This window comes from Macrosteles quadrilineatus, unplaced genomic scaffold (genome assembly GCF_028750875.1).
Source record: "Macrosteles quadrilineatus isolate MER2022 unplaced genomic scaffold, UCM_ALF_1.0 Scaffold_8__2_contigs__length_117827958, whole genome shotgun sequence".
Classification (NCBI taxonomy): domain Eukaryota; kingdom Metazoa; phylum Arthropoda; class Insecta; order Hemiptera; family Cicadellidae; genus Macrosteles; species Macrosteles quadrilineatus.
In genome coordinates this window covers 108,900,831-108,921,651 of record NW_026542601.1, presented here as the reverse complement: position 1 = coordinate 108,921,651, position 20,821 = coordinate 108,900,831, and the positions used below count along the sequence as shown (strand labels likewise).

The 20,821-nt window shown below is 29.5% G+C and overlaps 1 protein-coding gene across 4 annotated transcripts in view; it reads left to right on the top strand.

Moving 5' to 3' along the window:
• Positions 1 to 20,821, top strand: part of LOC129001122 (sex peptide receptor-like) — a 141,334-nt gene that overhangs the window by 81,112 nt on the left and 39,401 nt on the right. For 3 of the 4 annotated variants that reach the window (XM_054428315.1, XM_054428312.1, XM_054428313.1), the window contains exon 4: positions 5,320 to 5,356. The exons of the other annotated variant lie outside the window; for it this stretch is intronic. The gene's annotated coding sequence lies outside the window, so the exon portion shown is untranslated. The remainder of the gene's footprint in view (positions 1 to 5,319; positions 5,357 to 20,821) is intronic. 4 annotated transcript variants of the gene reach the window in all.

Below are 20,821 nucleotides of genomic sequence, written 5' to 3'. Positions count from 1 at the left end.
AAGCATTGGAATGGCTATGTTATTGTGAATTTTATTTTTTACTTCTTTCTATCTTTTGTTATAGACTCTGTGTTAGTATGAAATTTGGATTTGTCATCAATGTCAATACTTTAAAATTATATTCAACACTTGTTATGCCTAACATCACATTCAAAACGTGTAAATTTGATCTAAAAGTTAGCAGGGGAAACTTAAAAGAGATAAATATTTAATCATTTATATAACGTTTTTCTTTTAACCCATTATTGAGTGAGCTTTAACTGAAATGAGAGGGAATAATTGATTATTAATGTGAGTAAAAAGTGTAAAAAACGGGGTAAAAATAGTTTAAAAAGAATTAAAACCTGTTATACAAAAGAAACGATCAATTAAACGTGTGGTGTGTATGAAATTATGCAATAAATTCTGTAAAATTTTGATCATGTCTGCACTAAAGCTTAGGATTTGATGAACGAAACCTTCGTGTTTTGGTTGGTGTAGAGGTGAAACAGATATCTAAGGTCAGAGGAAAATTAAAGGTAAGAGGAATCGGACAACTTGTTTAGCTGTTTACCGCCCGCAATCAGGCTCGCCACCTTCTCTCATCTTCTCATTCAATTTGTTTTTCTTCTCCTCAACGGCAATGATACTTAATGGAAACCCTATGGAAATACTACTGGATACGCGTTACGATCTAATGACGTTAAGTTATAAAAGAACATTCTGTTACCTTGATGCAAAAAATATTCCTTGCAATCAAAAAATCTATAAAGTTAATTTAAACATATTATAATTATCAATAAATAATAGTAACTTAGGCATTAGTCTTAATCAATTATTGATCAAAAATTAAAAATATTTTATATAAACTATTTATTTGGTAAGAAAAAATACCTAAATATATTGACAAAATTCTTGTAACAATAATAACAATCCAATATGTTTAGTCAATCGAGTTATCGATATTTTTCTGCCATTCGGTAAATTTTGAAGATTTCTTTCATATATCACAAATACGTAGAGTTACTCATACAAATCATAACCAATAAGTAGTGATAAATTACTATCCAATTAGGTAAAAAGAAAACTAAAGCAATTAACAAGAGTAAAAGTAAACATTTTGTTCAATGTCAATAGAACAGTATGAAAAGTCGTACACAGGGAAGTAACCTCTTTTTCGAGTCTAGAGCACCCACGAAAACGTGTTTCCGGTAATAAACCTGGTTTACTATGTTGTAAACCAACACAATCGCTGCGCTCAACGAAGCTCGCCTCTGTAGACAGTGAAATCTACTGTATTAACGAAATATACGAGTATAATATTATATTTTGTAACTAGAAATGCATGTTTGTAAAATATTTTGTTTAATTTTAAATATAACACAATACGACGAATAGGGATAAGGATGGATTTACGAGTAATTGATCAAAATTTGGGACCGATTGTGGTAAGTCGGGGTATTGGTAGTGTCACGGACTTTGGACCCAAGGCAGCGATGTCTTCGGTTCGGATCCTGGTCACTGACGCAAACATTTTATCAGTACTGCCTTCGTACTGTACCGGCTCACCCCTTGCTTTACTGGATACAATTCACGGGCAGTCTGTGTGGGCAGGAAAAATTTAAGGTTAAAAGAGACTGCCAACCTCTTTATGAAAAATAAATGAAATAATAAATATAGCGATAACCCAAATTTAATCGGAATAAGGAAGATTAATTCACAACAGGCAATTTAAGGGTTTAAAATAAATTAATGGTTTAGAAATTCCCACGAAATATTTTAAAATATAATATTATACAACAATATAAATAGATTGTCTATGGAGCAACTGTTATCGTGTTTAGGGCATAGGGTGGTTCTGAACTCTGGTTGAAATCCCATTTATCAAGGTTGTTTTTGGGGAACTAGTAATACAAGCTGTAGCATTTTATATTTTGTATTTTTTGTCACAATTTATAAATAAATTTAAGTTAGTATTTTATTTTTTTTAGCTCTGCTTAATCATGAAATATTCGAAACATATTAATTCAATTTTGTCAGTTAAACCAGAAATTTAAATAGTTTGTAAGATCCTGTAAGGAAAAGAGACGACAATTTGATTGGCCAGGGTAAGTCAGTCATTGTTTGAAGCACATGGTTTTCAGCCAATCACAGGGTTACCTTGGTCAGACAAAACTTAATCACCCTTCTTGTCCGGTCTCAGTTGTGCTAATTCAGCTGTAAAGTAAAGTTATAATTTGGGAGTTCACTTGGTCAGTTACCCCACGTTTTGGGTAAGAATTTTTAAAATTTTAAATTTAGTTAGTTTTATTTTAGGTATGATGACAGATGTCCTCTCTTTTTCAGCTTTTGATTAAATACAATTCACAAAGATTCTTATACATTTTATATTTTTTTAGGGCTCATGGTTAAGAAGGAATTATAAACTTTTAAGTACAGTATATTGTATGAATAAGGAATTTTTAAAGATTGAAACTTAATATAACTTTAATGAGCAGAGCTTATTTTTAAGAATTTGAGTTAAATGATATAATGGAAAAATGAAGTATTTAAATAAAAGTTTTGTTAAATCATTTTCAAGATAATATTTTCTTTACCTGCTTTGGCAATTAAACAAATTTTTTCCATTTTTTAAGACATTAAAATAAATAAATAAAAAACTAGATCATGTGGGCCTAGTACGCTACAAAGCCATACAAAAAATATATTCTAACAAAATGACCTTAAGTATTTTAAACTAAGAACAAAAGGTGTGTTGCTAGTCGAGTGGTTAGTGTCTTGGAATTCGTAGCGGGAGGGGTGAGTTCAATTCCCCGCGTATCTAAAAAACTTAAATCTCCCGTTAGCCTTTGCAGAAATGCCACTGAAAAAAATTGTACATACTATTAGAATCCTTAGATAAGGCGGCTCATTGCCAAGTAGTTAGAGAACGGGCATTCAGTTTAAATCGATTTAAGTCATAAAAGTCAACACTGGCTCGCTTATGCGGAGAATAAGTCTTACGTAAATGAGTATAGATGGTTATATTTGAATATAATGATGAAATGATGAGACTATGAGTGTGATATGAGGTATGAGCTATATCCTGATTAAGAAGACAAGTCCAATTGTAGCTCATATCTATGTGACTAGGAACTGTATGTAGCTCAGATATGCATCAATCATTACATCATTGGCATATTTGCAATTCAAGAGAATTTCCAATAATGCTCACGGCTGATTGATCTAATTTTCTGACAGGGATGTTTCTCAATATCGATGGACATTTGTTTATTTACCGTATTAACTTGTTTAAAAATACCGTCATTGTATTAGTTTGAACAAGAGTTTCAGTTTCTAATTTTTTGTTTGTTTTAAGACGTGTTTTCAGTCGTGACACATAGTGTTTATAAGCACTGTAATAATAAAAAAAAATAAGACTGGAAAATTGAATTAGTTTATACGCTAGAATATTAAAAGTATTAAAATGTATTGTCTAAATTCCTTAACTGACATGTTCAAACAAATTTGCATAATGTTATTTTGTAGTCACTTAAACTTTGCGCAGAAATGAGTTCAACTATGGCAAAATCCGATATTCCTACATAATATTTGTTGAGCAACAGATGTTATTTAGGCACCGATCATGTGCAAAACTTTACTTATGCCGTAATTTGTATGCATTCTGGTGTAGAAACACAGGCTGGGTAGCTGAGTGGTAAAGTGCTCACCACCCTCTTAATTTATAAATTTAAATCAAAGTCTTTGTCGTTGGGTAAATACGAATACTATTTATGGAGTTCTCACTACACTCAATGCCGGCAAGCCCCTCAAATATCAGGATTTACATTTCTATTATACTCCAGGGGCGCACTTAACTTCTAAAACAACTTCCTGCTTAACCAATATGAACTCTCAAAGTTCTTTAAAGTCAAACAATAGAGGTAATTTCATTGTTAACGCTATCTCCCAACTCTTAAGTTATCATTTAATTATTATAACTTAACCAACCTTTTGAACTCATAACTATCATCAGTAACTTTGATTTAAATTCAGTTTTATTTAACCATAGACTTGCATATATATTTGTATCTATAACTTCGAGCCAGGGGCTGATAAAATGTTTACCACGAAATGTTTTTTGGTTTACTTTTGAGTTTTGTGGCTTATCATAATTGATCGTTAAGAGTAAATAGAACAAAAACACAGAGTGAGAAATTGTCTTGTAAGCATACGTTAGTCTTGTTACTACGGACTAAACATTTTGAAAGACGGACTTTTTAAACTATGATTAACAAAGACTCATCGTAAATAAAGTAAAAAATGCAATATAAAAGTCTAAAGTAGGTTCAAAAACAAAAGTATGATTGTGGCCATGACCTAAGATTTAAATGTAAAGTAGCGAATAAAATATGAAAAAACTATTCTATTTCAATTTATTTCCATAAACAGGTTTGAAATAATATTAAAAAAGTAATGTATATGGCGCCCTTAAGTTAAATACACATATAATAAATTTTGCAGTAGGTGCACAGTTTTACAAAGAAATGTAAGTTTTTATTTTCGTCCTTCCTACTTTGCTAATATAGTACCAAAAGGAAAGGAATATTTTGTACTACCCATTGCTATCACTATGAGTAAAGCATTTTTTGCCGCACATTTTGAGTAAACCTCAATGCAGGGTGGCCAAGCCATTCAAAGATTAATCTTGTGGGTGGACAGCTAATGTGTTACTCGCACGGCAAACGGTCCTTGCTACCCAGAAACAGACTTAAATTAACCAACCCTTGCTATCCAACGACCCCCTTACATTAACCTAAACGAAAACACCACCTAACAATGAGCCGACATGGTCGGTTATTTTTTAGTGTTACTGAAGTTCCCAAAAAGTATGCTTTATGTTTTACTTTATGTGTGTTTGTTTGAGATATGGTTTTTAGAAAATGTAATTATAACAAAAGTTTTTATTGGTGTAGATAAGGTTGTTAACGCAATTGAAACCACTGCACAGTTTCGTTTTAAAATTATCATTGTGTGTAAAACTCAAGAAAGCCAGTATATTTTTCTCAAATGACTTTTGTTTACATGTTGACCTGTTAGACTGTATTTACTTTAATTAGATCACTTATCAGCCTGATATTAAAACTCGGGAACCCATGGGAGTGGGAATAAGAGGTTCTACTTTAGAAACCCGATTTTCGACCCTTATATTTTTTATTTAATCAGATTGAAACAATACCATGTACGATAAAACATTTTGCCTTTTTTGTTGTTACATCCTAATTTAGTAATTTATTTTTTTATGTTAACCGTAATTATTGGTAATTAGTTTAATCATTAAATATTTATTATTTTTCGCAGGAATGAACGTGTGACCATTTACAGTGACAAATATATGGTAAGTCCTTTATATGTATTATCATACATACATTTGGGATGAAAAAAAAGTAAATAAATTTTTACCCTAAATTATTTGTAATAACCAAATTAAAATTTTAAAATATTTATACCCTCATAAATTAGTATCTGTTGTTCTACTGATTACAAAAAAGACAAGTAAAAGTATGTTTACTTATATATAACTAAAAAAAGGTATAACAGATTTTTCTTAAGATGGTAGATTGTTCAATGTCTTAAAAAATGCAATTGAAGGCGAGTCGATGGCTCAGTCGGTAGCGTCAAGAATTTCAAGCCCAAGGCAGCGATGTCGTGGGTTACTACTTTTTACCAGTACAGTTCATCCTTGTACTGTACCGGCCTACCCCTTGCTATGCTGGATACGTTTTACGCAACGGTGCAATAGCCTATGTGGACAGGCAAATAAGGCCAAACTCTTAAAAATAAAAATAACAGTCCCACTTACTATGTTGTAAATATCAACTAATTAAGTTTTTCATGATTTGTCAATAATTGTAGGCTACCAGAAACTATTTTATTGCCGTCAAACACGTATATGCACGCGTTTCTATTTGTCACTGCCAATTGTTGTATGTACAAAACCAATTTAATGCACTGAGGATAGATATTTCAATCTTCACTCAAATTTTGATAGCGTTTACGCTTAGGTCTACAGTGAACTTACTTCTTGAAGCTAAAATACGTTAAGTTGTAAATATGACGCGACACCTAAGTTGACGTCAGACACGAAAGGTGAGTGACGCTTAAACATGAGAACAGATGTTCTTGAAAATCCATTAGCAAAATATATTTTAAGCGTAAGGATGCGGAACATAAATGGAGTCTCAATGTTTTACAGAACGCAAAATTATGGCTTTATTTGGTCACGATGGATGAGAAATGCCGTTGATTTGGTTATGAAGATTTCTAAAGCATGTAACATAAAGTGCTCTAAAGTTCTTATAGCCTACCTAATTATTTTATAAAAAAAATCCTGCATCAATATTATTATCACTAACTGGTTAATTTTTGTTATTAGATAAAAATAAACGTAGAATGCAATTTATTATGATTAAAAATGGTATTAACATTTGTTACTAATGATGAAAAATGCCAAAATGAATACTTGTGTAAATTGTTATTCTGTTATAATTATCCTTTGGTATCCAATTGCATTACTCTTTTCATAAATTTAATTTCGAAGTAAATAATTATAAAAACATTTGGAAATTGTAGATATCTTTACATCATTTTACATATCATGATTTTTTTGGACAATTCATTTGAAAAACATAATTTTTACCACATTTTTAAGTCAGTTAATTTATTGGGTGGTTCAAAATTTTGTTTAAAGTTTTTGATTAGATCAATCTAAAACATATGGGGTGGAAAATAATTACGTACAACTAAAATATCGTACCTTAAAATGAATTTTAGAATGACAGTCGCAACGGTAAATGTATTAAAAAATATATAGAAACATCACACCATTGACTATCACTCGAGTAAATTGCTATAATCCTATTTAATTCGTGTCCCGTGTAGTAATAAATGGACCGGCTAATATGATCTAAGTCTGTAATATATCACCATAAGCTGATTTAAGGATTTGATCATCAAGCTAATAGTTTATTATTTGGACGACCATGTATAAACATTTATAGTTGAATTATTCTGCATATTATGGTTCAAAGAAAATTGTATAGAAAATATAATTAATTTGAACAATTATGGTGATTAAAAAGTTATAAATTTATTTGTTAGTAAAAAAGTATATGCTTATGTTACTGTGTAGTATGTTGGTAAAAGGACCAGAAACTGGATAATTCACTGACAAAAAAAAATTATAATAATCACGATAAGGACGCTGAAAAATGACTACAAAACAATGGAGATTATCGTTGAGCTATTTTATAACATACAAAATATTGTAGTACATTATACTTAGTATTTATTTAGTAATTTTTTCAATAGAATGAGTTTATATTGATGTTTGACTTGAACAATCAGAAAGGACCACGAGGTAAATCTTTTACAACTCAACTTTAAAGAATCCTTAAGGCAAAGAAAATAAATATTTTTACTTCAATATTTGATACAAATGAAAATGCGGTGTGACATTAATACAACGTTTACACTTATCCAGCCCTCAGTAAAAACCTAAAAAAATATGTGAAAATATATTTGATTAAATTTGTTAATTTATGCCACTTATGTTACTTATTAGAGCGTGAAACTAATGTATACATTCTGGTTATGTATGCTTGTAAAGAAGTCTTTTTTTCGTTTAAGCAAATATAACCAGATAACGTAATTGGCTGTTCCATAAGGTAAATAAAGTGTGTAAATAAAGAATGCTCTTCTTTGCAGACGTAACATTTTGCAAGAATCGGTTTCTTAAAAATATGTTTGTGTAAAAAAGTTAGACGAAATTATCTTAAGAAAACTCTACAAAATCATATACTTCGATTCAAAGTGTGGATATTGAAATGTTTAAAAGTTAATCAAAAGATAATTGTTTGTATTGAAATAATACTATGTCTACGTAATGATTTTTTAACAGCTTAGGTGCTAAATCATTGGTAAAACACGTAATATCACATCATAAGCTTATAAGGAATGGAACATTGTTCTGTTTGTCTACCACTCCGATGTGGCAGCAAAAAGCTCTTCAACTGAACTTATATGTACAACTTCAAGGTTTTAAATTATAGTTACGTGTGTCTTGCAAAAGTTAAGGCATATTTTTATATTTCCTTTCATTTTTGGGGTTAGAACTTTTCATGTTTTGTAGTAAAATTCGTTAAGGGTCTTCTAGTAATGTTTAGTTTGTATATAATATGTTTACAAAAGTGTTTTTGAATTAAGTGGCAACATTAGGGATCTACTTTAAATTAAATAAATATAGCAAGTCCTTAGTTAAATATTTACAAAAGCATACAAATGAATAATCAAATATCAAATTAAATTTACAAAATTCTAAAATGTCAGTTGTCATTCTAAGTAGACTATACTTTTTAAACGCTTGGACTTCTTAGTAATATACGGTTTGTTTTTAAAGGGTTGAAACTAAAACTGATCACAAACACGCATGACAGTTTTACCTGCTATTTATTTTAATTCTTTGTATTAAAAACAATCATTATTAAGCAAAATACTTACACAATGTTCTTTTAAAATGGAGTTCTGCTTTGAATACACCTTTATGAGTTAGATTATTTATAACTTAGGTATTATGTTAAACTATAAATAATTATGTTAAAAGATTATAATAGATTATGTCAAACTAAAAAAAAAATTGATTGTGTTAGATTTTGCTGAGGTTAGTGAGAGAAAATTCTGTCTGATGGTAAAAACCTTTACGGACAAATTTGGGTGCTGAAGAGTAAGGTGGTTTGTAAGATAACAATCACCTTCCTCGGGAAGGGAATATTTCGTAATGGTTACACTGAAAGCAGATACGGGCTTGTGCTTCCTTTGGTTTTACCTTTTGTTAAGCATATCCCCACTTTGTGTACATATAGACTTAAATTTTTTTTTCAAAAAGTTATGATTGTTATCTGAAAGATTTAAAATATTAAACTTAAGTGAACTAAAGTAAAATTAAATTAACTCCTACATACAGAATTTGCAAGAGTCCTTAAAATACTAACATATGCACAAAGAAGTTTATAATTTGACGAATTCCATAGTTTTAACTAAAGTTTAATCACAAAATTCCACTATATGGCTGATATAAAAGATATTTTGTATGAATTTAGTTTTTAGGTCGATAATTACTTGAAAATAGCCTCATTGCACTTGTTTAAAAATAATTTAACCGTGAAATCTAAGACCGTCACAAAAATTCAATACAATCTGCACTTAGTTTTAAGTATAGCGAAGCAAAATATCCCAAATATTAAACTGTATAATCTCCAAAAAATAAAATGCAATAAGATAACTTAAATTTATTCAAAAGTATAACATATTAAACACCAAGGTTTACATAAGTTGATGCATTGCCTGGTAATTGGAGTATTATTTGTAGAACCTCTAGCAGACAGGTTAGTTAACTCCCGTAGAATGTGTGGCACAAGTTAGGTAATTGAGTTTGTTGTTGGGTGGGATCGGAATTCTCTTATTCGTCGCCACGCAAACACTTCCCCAGCTGTGAAGAATCGTGGTTTATTACTTTGCAAAAATTAACTCTATCTAAAAGATTATTGAACGAGAAACCCATACATTTCTTATATCCAGGCTTACATATGTCAAAAAAGTAAATAATAATAATCAATTTAACCTTCAAGCGTAGTTAATTAGCGTGTTAATTTTTGCCCCCTCAAAAGTCAGTGCAATTTTAGACACGGATGAAAGTAATGGAGAAAAAAACTATTTATACATACATAACTACCCTATATATTATTCTTAACGGTTCAGGTGTAAGCCACAACAATGAACATTTCAACCTTCAATATAGAGATGAATTAAAATATGACTATTACCATTAAAAAAGACCAAGTATATGAACACAAATATATGTATGTTTATTATAAATAATTTGCAAATATTGTAGAGATTTTTATTCAAGGGAGTTGTAAAAACAGTGATTGTTTTCCTTACTTAAAATACTAATCCTTATTCATGTTGTACAATATACCAGGAGATTGATAATATAGTAAAGATTATTTATTAAATGTGCTAAAAAACAACTAGCCACAATCATTAAAGACTTGGCTGGAATTTAGCCCGAACCTTAAAACAGTTTCCCGTGTTTAAAAAAAGGGGTGACTGTATATTAAAGATTTTATTTAAATGTGATATAAAATAAAAAATATCGACTTGTCAGTATCAATTATTATAAATATGGATTCATTGTGGTTTTCTCTTTTGATCTTTCGCTGGCTTTGGGTTCAATTGTGTAAAACTACCGTCCTCATATATTTTAGGCACATTCACTATTTTTATCTTATTTTTTATAGGAATTAATTATTCTTGAAGAGTTTATTTTGTTACGAGGTTAATTATTGGTTATTAACTATACAAAATGTAAGAAATAGTTTCTTAAACAATAAAATTAGCTACATTTAATTCCTAAAAAACGTATTTAATTACTACGTAGTGCTCTAACAAATGTCTTGAATGGTTACTAAAAAGAAAATCACTATTAGCTGAAATAATTATAAATTTCGGTTTTTGTGAATGTTTCATCATGTCATCATAACTACAATACGTGTTTATACCCTGACATTAACATCAACCTAAAATGGCTTTAAGATTTCTAAAAGACATCACAACTTTCCTCCGATGGTCGCAGCAAAATATTAAACGATCCCCAATAGTGTAAATAAATACATCATTGTCGTCTCCTGCGATTCTGGCAAAATTATTGCTTGGTAACCAACAAACCCGAAATCCACATTTCGCATCAATAGGTTTTGATTATTTCACAACCATAAAATCAATAACATGTTATAAGTAATTAATTACGTTTCATTTTTATTAATCGTCATTCTGCCAATAAGTCTCATAATAGAGTGAGTCTGTATTTTTATCTAATAATTTCAATTATTAAAATGTTTAAACTCTGAGAAAAGTATGACTAAATTGATATATAGTTCAAAGTGCTATTGTTTTAATATTTACATTTTAAAACACCCTAGAGGAGAAATATTGAAGCAGCATCCTCGAGCATACTCGTGAATCAAACAAATATTTTACAGTGCATAATATCCTTGGAGTATATGGTATATACTCACAATTATAATTATGCAGAATGCCAATTTCGTTTTGCAACGTAAATTTTCATAATATAGCCTATTCAATACTGTAGTATATACAAACAAACAAAAGTCCGGGTTCCGCAGATTTTACCGATTGTTAAAAATATTTTTCCCATAAACACTATTATGTCAATAGTAAGATTTTTCATGATAGTTAAACTTTCCATTCTGGTCAAGTTCAACAAAAGCACAATACCCTTTACACAACAGCGTTTGGAAAAAGAAAAAATAGAATGAAAATCGGTCAACTGTAAAGATTGCACCTTATCAGTACCTTAGCAATTAAATTCCGAATGTGATTACGCTAATGGTGTTGAGCATAATTATTTAGAAGGCAGCGATGAGGTCTGGATCTTCCTGAGAGTCACGTAGACAATTAAGGGAGGTCACGTGGCAAACGTGATACCACGTGACCTCCAGCTGGCTCCTGATTGGTTGTAGATTCTCCATAATTGTATTCCCTCTAAATCCCAACTAATTGTGCTCATATTACATTTTAAATAAGTGGTTTTAGTTTTATATCCAGGGGATCTTAACTCGGTTGATGTTTTATTTTTTAATCTGAAGGGAAATAAATAATCGATATCCTTTTGATTATATTTGTAAACGTAGTGTTTATTATGCTATTAAGTTTCTTAACTACCGTTACTCTATCACGTATTACTTAACTCATATAAAATAAGTCCATATTTTATTACGTAAATACATCAATATTTAAATTACACAAATAATGTGTCATAATAACCACTGCATACCAGGTACTAGGGAAAACAAAGAATAATATTAACGGGTGATGAAACAATTAAGAAGACGAAGAAATACAATGTAGTAAGGTTGATAAACTTGTACACTCGTTTAAGTTTTAATTTCCTATAAGTATATTGCAGTCGCCACAGTATTATCAAAATCAATTATTGTACCATATGAAGGCAAATACCTGAGAGCTATGAAAAGAACAATATCACAATACTCCAACTTATTTAAAAATTTAATTTTAATTCCAGATTTTGTATACTCCTTTTCATGTTATTGATCGTTATAACCGGTAGTAAGCCTGTATTTCGCATAAAAAGGTTTGAAACAAATGTAGTTCTAATAATTTCTAGCTTGTCGCGACAAACTTGATAAAAAAAATCTAGCAACATAGCATGGAAATCAATGCATTTACTTACTGCATTTAATAGTCCGAGCCTCAATAAAAAAATTAATAAATGAATGAATGAATGAAATGTGTTTATTTCCACAAAATATACAGAAAACAAAACATACTTTTTTATACAAAATATACTTACAAAAAAAAAACTAAAACTAAAAACAAAAAAAAAAAAACATTTCTGTATAAATTAATTCAATAGTTTAATGAAATACAGCAGACATAGGCAAGTGCTGCCTGTGCGTCTGCTGGGTTGCTATTAATATTTATAGTAACCAAGTAATATGGAATTATGTTTAAAAAGATTAATAATGGAATGTAAACTTGCTTAAAAAATTATGAGTTTAGAAAGGAGATTTATATGAATTCAGTAAAAATTGAATAAGAACTAAAATGAATACAGTTCATCTTCCGTAAATAAATCTTCCGTAAGTAAAACTTCCGTGTGTAGAAATGCCTGTGTTATCATTAAAATAATTTCAAAAATATATTATTTAATAATTAAAGTCATGTTTGTTCTTAATAGGAAGGACAGTATTTTAAATCATTTAGTAATCTTACTGTTCATGCAGTAAATATAAATAATTTAAGAATACGAAATAGTTAGGCTTCATGCAGCTCATGATTAAGGCTTAGTAAGGTAAGGAGATTTGCCTTTTTCAAACATAAAGAGATGACTACGTCTCTAATAACTTCCCTCAGAGACAATAGCCTTTGTAACAGATCTTTGTGATATTAATTACTACGTCCTACAGTCCTTACAATACATATCCAATATACTGTTGTGATTAATTTTATATATATATATATAATACTTTGTAGGTATTGCTTTTATATAGATATTTTTATAAGAATCACAGATTTTCTTTTATTCAAAAAGTAATATTATTTATTTCGGTGAAAAAGAAGAAAGTCGGCATTTAATTAATATAAGAAAATCGTTTTTGGTAACGGTCAGGGTAGATTTGTTACCATTATTGTTTTTATGGAAGATTCTGCCATACGTATTTTTATGGAGGGTTAAAAACGCTCAGGTTTTCATTAAGACAAGTGGCAACGGAGACAGTTCCGGTGTGAATTATTAAATAGAAGGTTGGAAAATGGAGTCTTCCACCGTCTCGCTCATCCTTCTTTCTTCAATTTATATTCTGAACTAAGTTTTATACATTTAAGGAATTAAAATGATGCATGACTTTCACACGTACTACCTGAATATGCTTAAAAACATTATACTTTCTCATAAAAACCATTGCTAATAAATATAAATAATACTTTACCAATTATATGTATAACATTATAAAGAATATGTGATAGTTGTAAGAATTTTATTTATTTATACATTTTTTCTAATAAGGTATTAAAAATCGCTTTGAACCCACATAATTTAAAAGAATTGTCATCTTAGAAACAAAGGTGTTTACTGTAAATCGTTAAACATTTTATTTTATTGTTATAATTGAATCACAAATTTTATAATTTCTTTCTGACAGTTTTGTTATTTTCTTTATTTCTTTACTTATTTCCTGCTCACTTATAGCGTAGCTGTAATATTTTCATTTATAAAAATCCTTTTACTAAATTATTTATAATTGTGAATTTAATTGAAATGAAAAATTCTTATTGTAACATATAATGTATATATGTCCTGTGGTTTTATTTGATAAACTGATAAGTCAATCGAACGATTTATAATGTAGGCTAGCAGTTAATGAAGTTCTTTGAATTCTTCTATTACAAGTAGAATTCTCAAGTGAAAATAAAAAAACAAATATGTAACCAATAATTTTTACCAACTCAAAGATTCACTCACAAATAGTTTGTAGAAACAGTTAAATCAATCGCAATAATATTTACCTGGAAAGGGTTTGTTTGTGTTTTCTCTTCTATCATCGATCTCCAGTCTTTGAACAAAGAATGGTTGATTACCTTTTTCCGTTGACATTGAAAAGCTTTTATCCTTTATATTGTTGAATCTAATGTTTACAGATTAGAGATTGTTTAGTGTTATTTACAGTCAATAGCTTATCAAAATTAAATCATAACTGGTTATCAAAGTGAAATTGAATGAAGGCAATAACGAGTGTCAAATTTTTTTATCTATATTGATTATGATATTTTTAAAACAATGTTTCCTATTTTCCTATTTAATTATAGCTTAGTGCTCTCATGTACACATTGTACACATCGTGTAAATCATTCTTTTCAGTAAAACATCAAGACAAAAATAGATTGTAGTCCAGGAAGATAAGAAACACCTGCGCCAATAAACAAACTACAAACTAGCGGTGTTAAGTTTCTCACAAAGAAAGAAGAGGACTACGGATTGTAACCACAGTAGCTTATATCACCTTTTATTTAAGTCGAGGTTTACATCGTAATAACAATGTACTCGTATTTTACTAGTATTAGTTTTCGTTTAACATCGTTGAAAGATTAAAAAAATCATATCATAGAATCTTTTATATACGCGAAATAATGTTGTTACAATAAAAAACAACCCTGGTGAAATATAAAGTAATTTAAATATTTTATAACATTTTAAAAGTAAAAACTTAGTTGGGTAGGTATAAGGTAACAGTTATGTAGTAGTTTACGCAACGATTGCGTAACAATAGTGTTAATGACACGATACGAAAATTTAAGGTACGAGCTTTGGCGAGTGCCTTAAAATCTTCTACGAGTTGCGTACACTACTTTACATAGACGGTGTTTAAATAAAAAATAGATAAATCAAACACTTCTCATAACTTCTTAGAGAGGTTATTTTTTCTTTTATAATCTTTCATTGCCACCGACAGTGATGCTACGAAACATTGTACCAAACACTAATTTTACCACTCAACAATTAAATTAGTCTGAACAGCTGATCAGTTAAAGTTTGAATGATTGCAATTTTACTTCTTCTCTCTCCATCCTTGACCGTCATTGGTCCGATACCCGTGTTGTTTCGAGTAAAACTATGCTGTTTTGAAAGTAAACAATGCTGTTACGTGAGACTTTTCAATTCTAAGAACTGAACTTAATCGTCTACTTATAAAAATGTCCTATGTAAAATTTTTATTATAACCGGAAAAAGTTTATTCTAGCTAATTATTAATCTTAATTAATGATAAATAAATAATAATTAATTATCTAAATACAAAAACAAATAGGTAAAATATTGCTGATAAATAATGAAAATCCGTTTGCTAAAGGTGCCTCAAATTTGAACTGCTTATAACACAACCAACAAAAACACAAGCTGCTAATGTCCATTATAGGTTTTTGATAATATTTATATAGTAAAATATAGATTAATAAAAAAAAAATATAAAACAGACTTTGTATGTTGTTGTAATTAATAACTTTGTGCAAACAATTAGCATTGGAAACTACATCTAAAAGTATTAGGGAAAAAATAAACATAATTACAGTTACTAGATAAATACAAGTAAACTAAAATAATGTTTAAGTTATTTTTAAAGCAATTACTTATTAAATAAAGACATGAGAACTAAACGAAGAATATTCTTCATGAATGTTACTGACGTTTACATTTTGAGAAAATATGAAAAGACAATAAATGATTCACCTGATGTAATGAATAGTCAATATTTGTTTATACCTTACACAATAAAGCCTCGGATCACTCTAGGTTATAAATCACGAGTCTGGAATATTATTTCTCCACAACAGCGGGGAAAGGCATTCATCACTATCATAAATTATAAACTGTGGCTTGATAAACATTGTTGGCAATCTCTTGACCCCTGGTTATTGATGGATACCTTTATTGTAGGTCTTTTGAAAATATAAAAATTACATGATGTTCTTAGTAACCTTATCAATGAGTTGAATATTATTGAGGTATTTCTTTACCTAGATATATAAATAGCTCGACATGACATATTGGAGGTACCACAGATGAAGTTTTACATTTCTACTCAATTGTGTATCTACCGATACACTGATAGTTGCCGCAAGCCAAATGTCAAAGTAGCATCTGATAATCAAATACTGTTAAGGCAACAAATCTTCATTATTTTTTTACAGAAATATAAATAAAAATCACCATAAGTTGTACTGTAAATTTACGTACCAATGTTTAATTTTAAAATAGAAAATGTGTTAAGAAACCTTTTTCAAATGTGTTTATTAAGAAACCTTTTTAACTATAAACTTTTATGAAAATTTTTCTTTCATGAAACTTATTTTTGTGTTATTACATTTAACCAGTAAAAAAAGTAATAACTGACATAAGCAAAAATTATGTTATAAAACGTTATTGAAGAACTATAAACAATTTAACGGTAGTCAAAATGACAATCTTCTTTCAATTTTAGAGAAGTAATCTTATAACATAAGCATTTGTTACACATACAATACTTATATCCATGAAGGAGTGTTCCATTTAGTTTTGTTAGCTATAGAGTCCGACATAATATAATGAGATCGGAGTTACATTCAGAAACAAGTTTGTTATTTGAATCATGATAAACAATTGAATGGAGGATCGTTATATCACTGTCTAATTGTGTCTCTCCTGGTACCAACGTCAATCCCGGAAATGCTGTATTGCGAAATTCATGTTAACAATGCTGAACCAGTTCTAGAATCTCTTATACAATTTCCATAACTAACAACATAGTTTTACATACACCATCCCAATGTTATAATGGTATAGATGACGAGTATGTCATATTTTATATAATTGAATCAGTGGAATGTGTTACCATGTTTTTAAAATGAAGTCAAACCAACAAAACAGTTTCTAAGAGAATTGTTAACATGCAAGTCGTGTTTTAATGTAATCACTTATCTAGACATATACTTTTACCACAAATCTTTATAGCACCTAGATTCAATTTATGACCAAGCTGTGCTCCTTTTCTTTCCATCAGTCATCAAACAACGCATCATGGTTGTGGTTTGCGTTAGTAATTAATAATTATTAATTATAAGTTATTATTATTAGTTAGTTAATAATTATTTATTTCAAGGTTAGTAATATTTGAAAGGATTACGTGAGTCAGCGCAATTTTGTCTTGTATATTAATTGAAAGTAAATATTAAATTTTAGCCATTAAGAGTCCTTGGAGGCTACCAGCCATCTTGGATAATTTCAAACATCTGTTTAAGAGTAAATTATCATCACAAAATATTTTTTTGAACAAAAAGTGATTAAAATGTAAATATCTAGTATACTAGTATACTGTGAGATTACAAATTTGCTTTGTCGTTTTTTATTTTCTATGACTTAAAACGTCTAGGCTCTAAGGACTCTTATAACATAATACAAATCATAGTTTCTCATAAGCACAACTATTCACGACTACTTGCAAAATATTTTACTAGTGACAAAAAATGTGGAACTCTGACAAAGACGACCTCCTAAATATGAGAGACAATTTAATTTCTGTCAAAAATAGCTGCAAATAGACAATCATCAAAAGGTTTACATAATAATACGTTTCAGCACGCCTAAGATAAGATTACTCAGGTGATATTACAGGAGGCGGTTGGGAGAGCTAGCACTGTTTTACCGCCCTCATTTGTAATACTTGCTTCCGGAGCTGGAGCTAACCCAAATAGTGTTATCTACATTCTGAATCTGTCGCAGAGACTCGAATGAAACCATATTCTTGAACGTGTCGAGCTCCCCCCCCCCATCACTGACTTGACATGCTACAAAACTTTCCTTCATCTATTGGTAGATCGGGATGAGTAATATACAAAGGCCCTTAAATAGCTTCAAATCAAATCAAATCAAATCATTTATTTAGCCAAAATTTTAACAAAACGAGTTGCATTAGCTAAGTCACATTATTTTTAAAAGATGCCTTACATAGATCTACAATATATACAAGTATTTACAAAATGGCTTACATTATACTACAAATTGCATCAAAGACTTATAAATCAACATTTACAATGGCATTCCTAGAGCTGATATGATTCATGAATTCCTGGACGCTGTAAGAGGTAAAATTTATCAAAAGAGATTTTAATCGTTTTTTAAATTTTGGAAGGTTTGGTTCTAGCTTAAGAGAAAGTGGAAGAGAATTGAAAAGTTTTATTCCATTGTACTGTAAGTGTCTTTTGAAAAATGTTGTAGAATGTTTAGGTATTGGTATTGTGTGTGAGTTTCGCAAAGTGTAGTGGTTTTTGACAGAAACGTTAAATTGAGCAAGTTCTTGTTTTACAAATGTTAAGGATTCAAGAATATAAATGGATGGAAATGTCAAAATTTTTGAATGAGCAAAATATTTACGGCATGATTTACGCTTCTGCAAAGAGAAAATAGTCCTCATAGCCATTTTTTGAAGTTTAAACAAAATGTTGGTCTGCTGGCACTCACATCCCCAAATAGGAACGGCGTATGCTAAGTGGGGATAAATGAGCCCATAGTATGCAGTCAGCAGTACCTCCAGATTTTCATTGTTCTTGAGGTTACGCAAAACGAAAATACCAGAGCTAAGTTTCTTTGCAATGTGTTTCATATGGCCATGAAAACTAAGTCTCTCGTCCAAGATCAATCCAAGAAGCTTCTTCTATGTATATAATATATTAGACTATTTAACGCATTTTATAGTAGCATATTTAAAAAAAACATGATTTATCTTATTTACGGTTTGTTTACCATAGGTCACAAAACCTGTACAATGAGCAATGCTAGGCATAAACTTGTATAGGATGGTAAATAGCTTTACTAGGTAGTTTTCACGACATTATCTAAACAAAAACTTACGATTGCTAACTTCGTTTGAAAGCCCTTCATGTTACTGACTAGTCCATTGATGTACCTCTGCTTTTTTAATTTAATTTATTTAAATTTTACAACAAAATATAAATTTTTTTCCAAAATAGAGCAAAAAAAGGTTAGCTAAATTGAAGAGCAAAATTGTAGAGCAAAATTGCAGGTAAGCTAAGGTTTACGAAAGTTAATATGGTATGGAATTTACTAAGGTTAGAATGGTAAATCCCAATATATGTTAATTCAAAAAAGTAAGAGTCTTTATCAAGTTAATTACTTGAGTTGAAGTAATAACTAAACGTATGAAAGACAAATTTGTAAGACTCTAAACTTAATTTCAAATGATTTTTCGAACTTATGCATGAAAACATTAAGATTTATGTGGTTTCTTCTTACGAACTGTCAAAACCCATTCATTACCCGATGTTTGAATGTGTGCGTTATTGCTTTTGATTCAAAGTTGTTCATAATTGAGGGATTACGCTATCCAAACAAAGATGAACATAAATGTTGTATAAGCATACATACTTCCGATACTACAATAAACACAATTTCCTAATAAAACTACAATATTTCAAATGTGACCAAAGTAAATATGTTTCAAAGTAACCAGAACGATGGGATGAATTTTATTTAGATCCGTGTTGGTTTTGCTCGGCGTTGAGCTTTTTGTGACAAAACATTAAGCTTTTCATGAAATATTGCATTTTTATGACCAGCGATACATACCCAGATTAAATCCGCTTTAAGTCGCGAACATTCAATTCTATATATCTAGCATTTGTGGTACATTCGTTCAGCCGATGATTTATAACTATAATCTTTGTTTTAATACCAGATATAATACTTTATATATATGTTTTGTTAAACCTTTTGTAAAAAAACATATACATATAAAACAAGAATTGCTATGACTTAAACCTACATCATTATTTTTAAAACTTCAGTTGAAACGAAAACAGTTTGGTCTTTTACTGTAGTAGGTTAAACCACTTATCCAACAAGAACAACAATTTACTGTTTGCAAAATATTTTTTTAAGCTAGCTTACTAACACCCACAGACATACAGGTGAGGAGGTGAGGTTTATTGTGTGCTTATGGTAAAACATACTTATTTAACCCACCCACAAAATCGAATGATTTAAACAAAATCATGATTCGTTTATGATTTTTAAGTTTGTCATAATTTCAACAAGTTTTCGTAAAGTAATTTTAAAAGATATGTTTGAGTAAAAAATTCTTTTGCTAAGATAACTTTTTATATATCTAAGTAACTTTTTATTTCAGCATTTAAATTTATGAAGACTTACTCATAATAGCTGTGGGTTTTTAATAAGGTACGAAACAAAACATTCTAGATCCTCATATCATTCATCTTACACATTCTGATATAATTAAATTTCAATTATTACTGTACCACTTTGTTTAAATTATTATTATTCCTTTAATTAAAAATTTTAATCTAATGGTACTTCCTTCTTACTTAAACTAATGGTTACGTTTTTATAGGTGATTGAAAAAAGGAAATATTATTGAAAAATATACCAAATTTATGTTTAATGGACCTTTTTATATTCTTATGCAAAAGAAAAAAACATTAAAAACCAAATACATGTACATATAAAAACTCGGCGTTTCTAAGTCAAGGATTAGTTTTAATTTGAAATAAGGACAAAATTTGCAATTAGGTAAAATGCGACATTGTGAATTAGTTTAATCGTTTGTTCTCACAATATCCTGGTTTTGTTTGTGTTGACCTTTGATTGTTTGTTGGCTCACTAAAATTACAGTTTATCTTTCTGATTTTTCATCAGTTT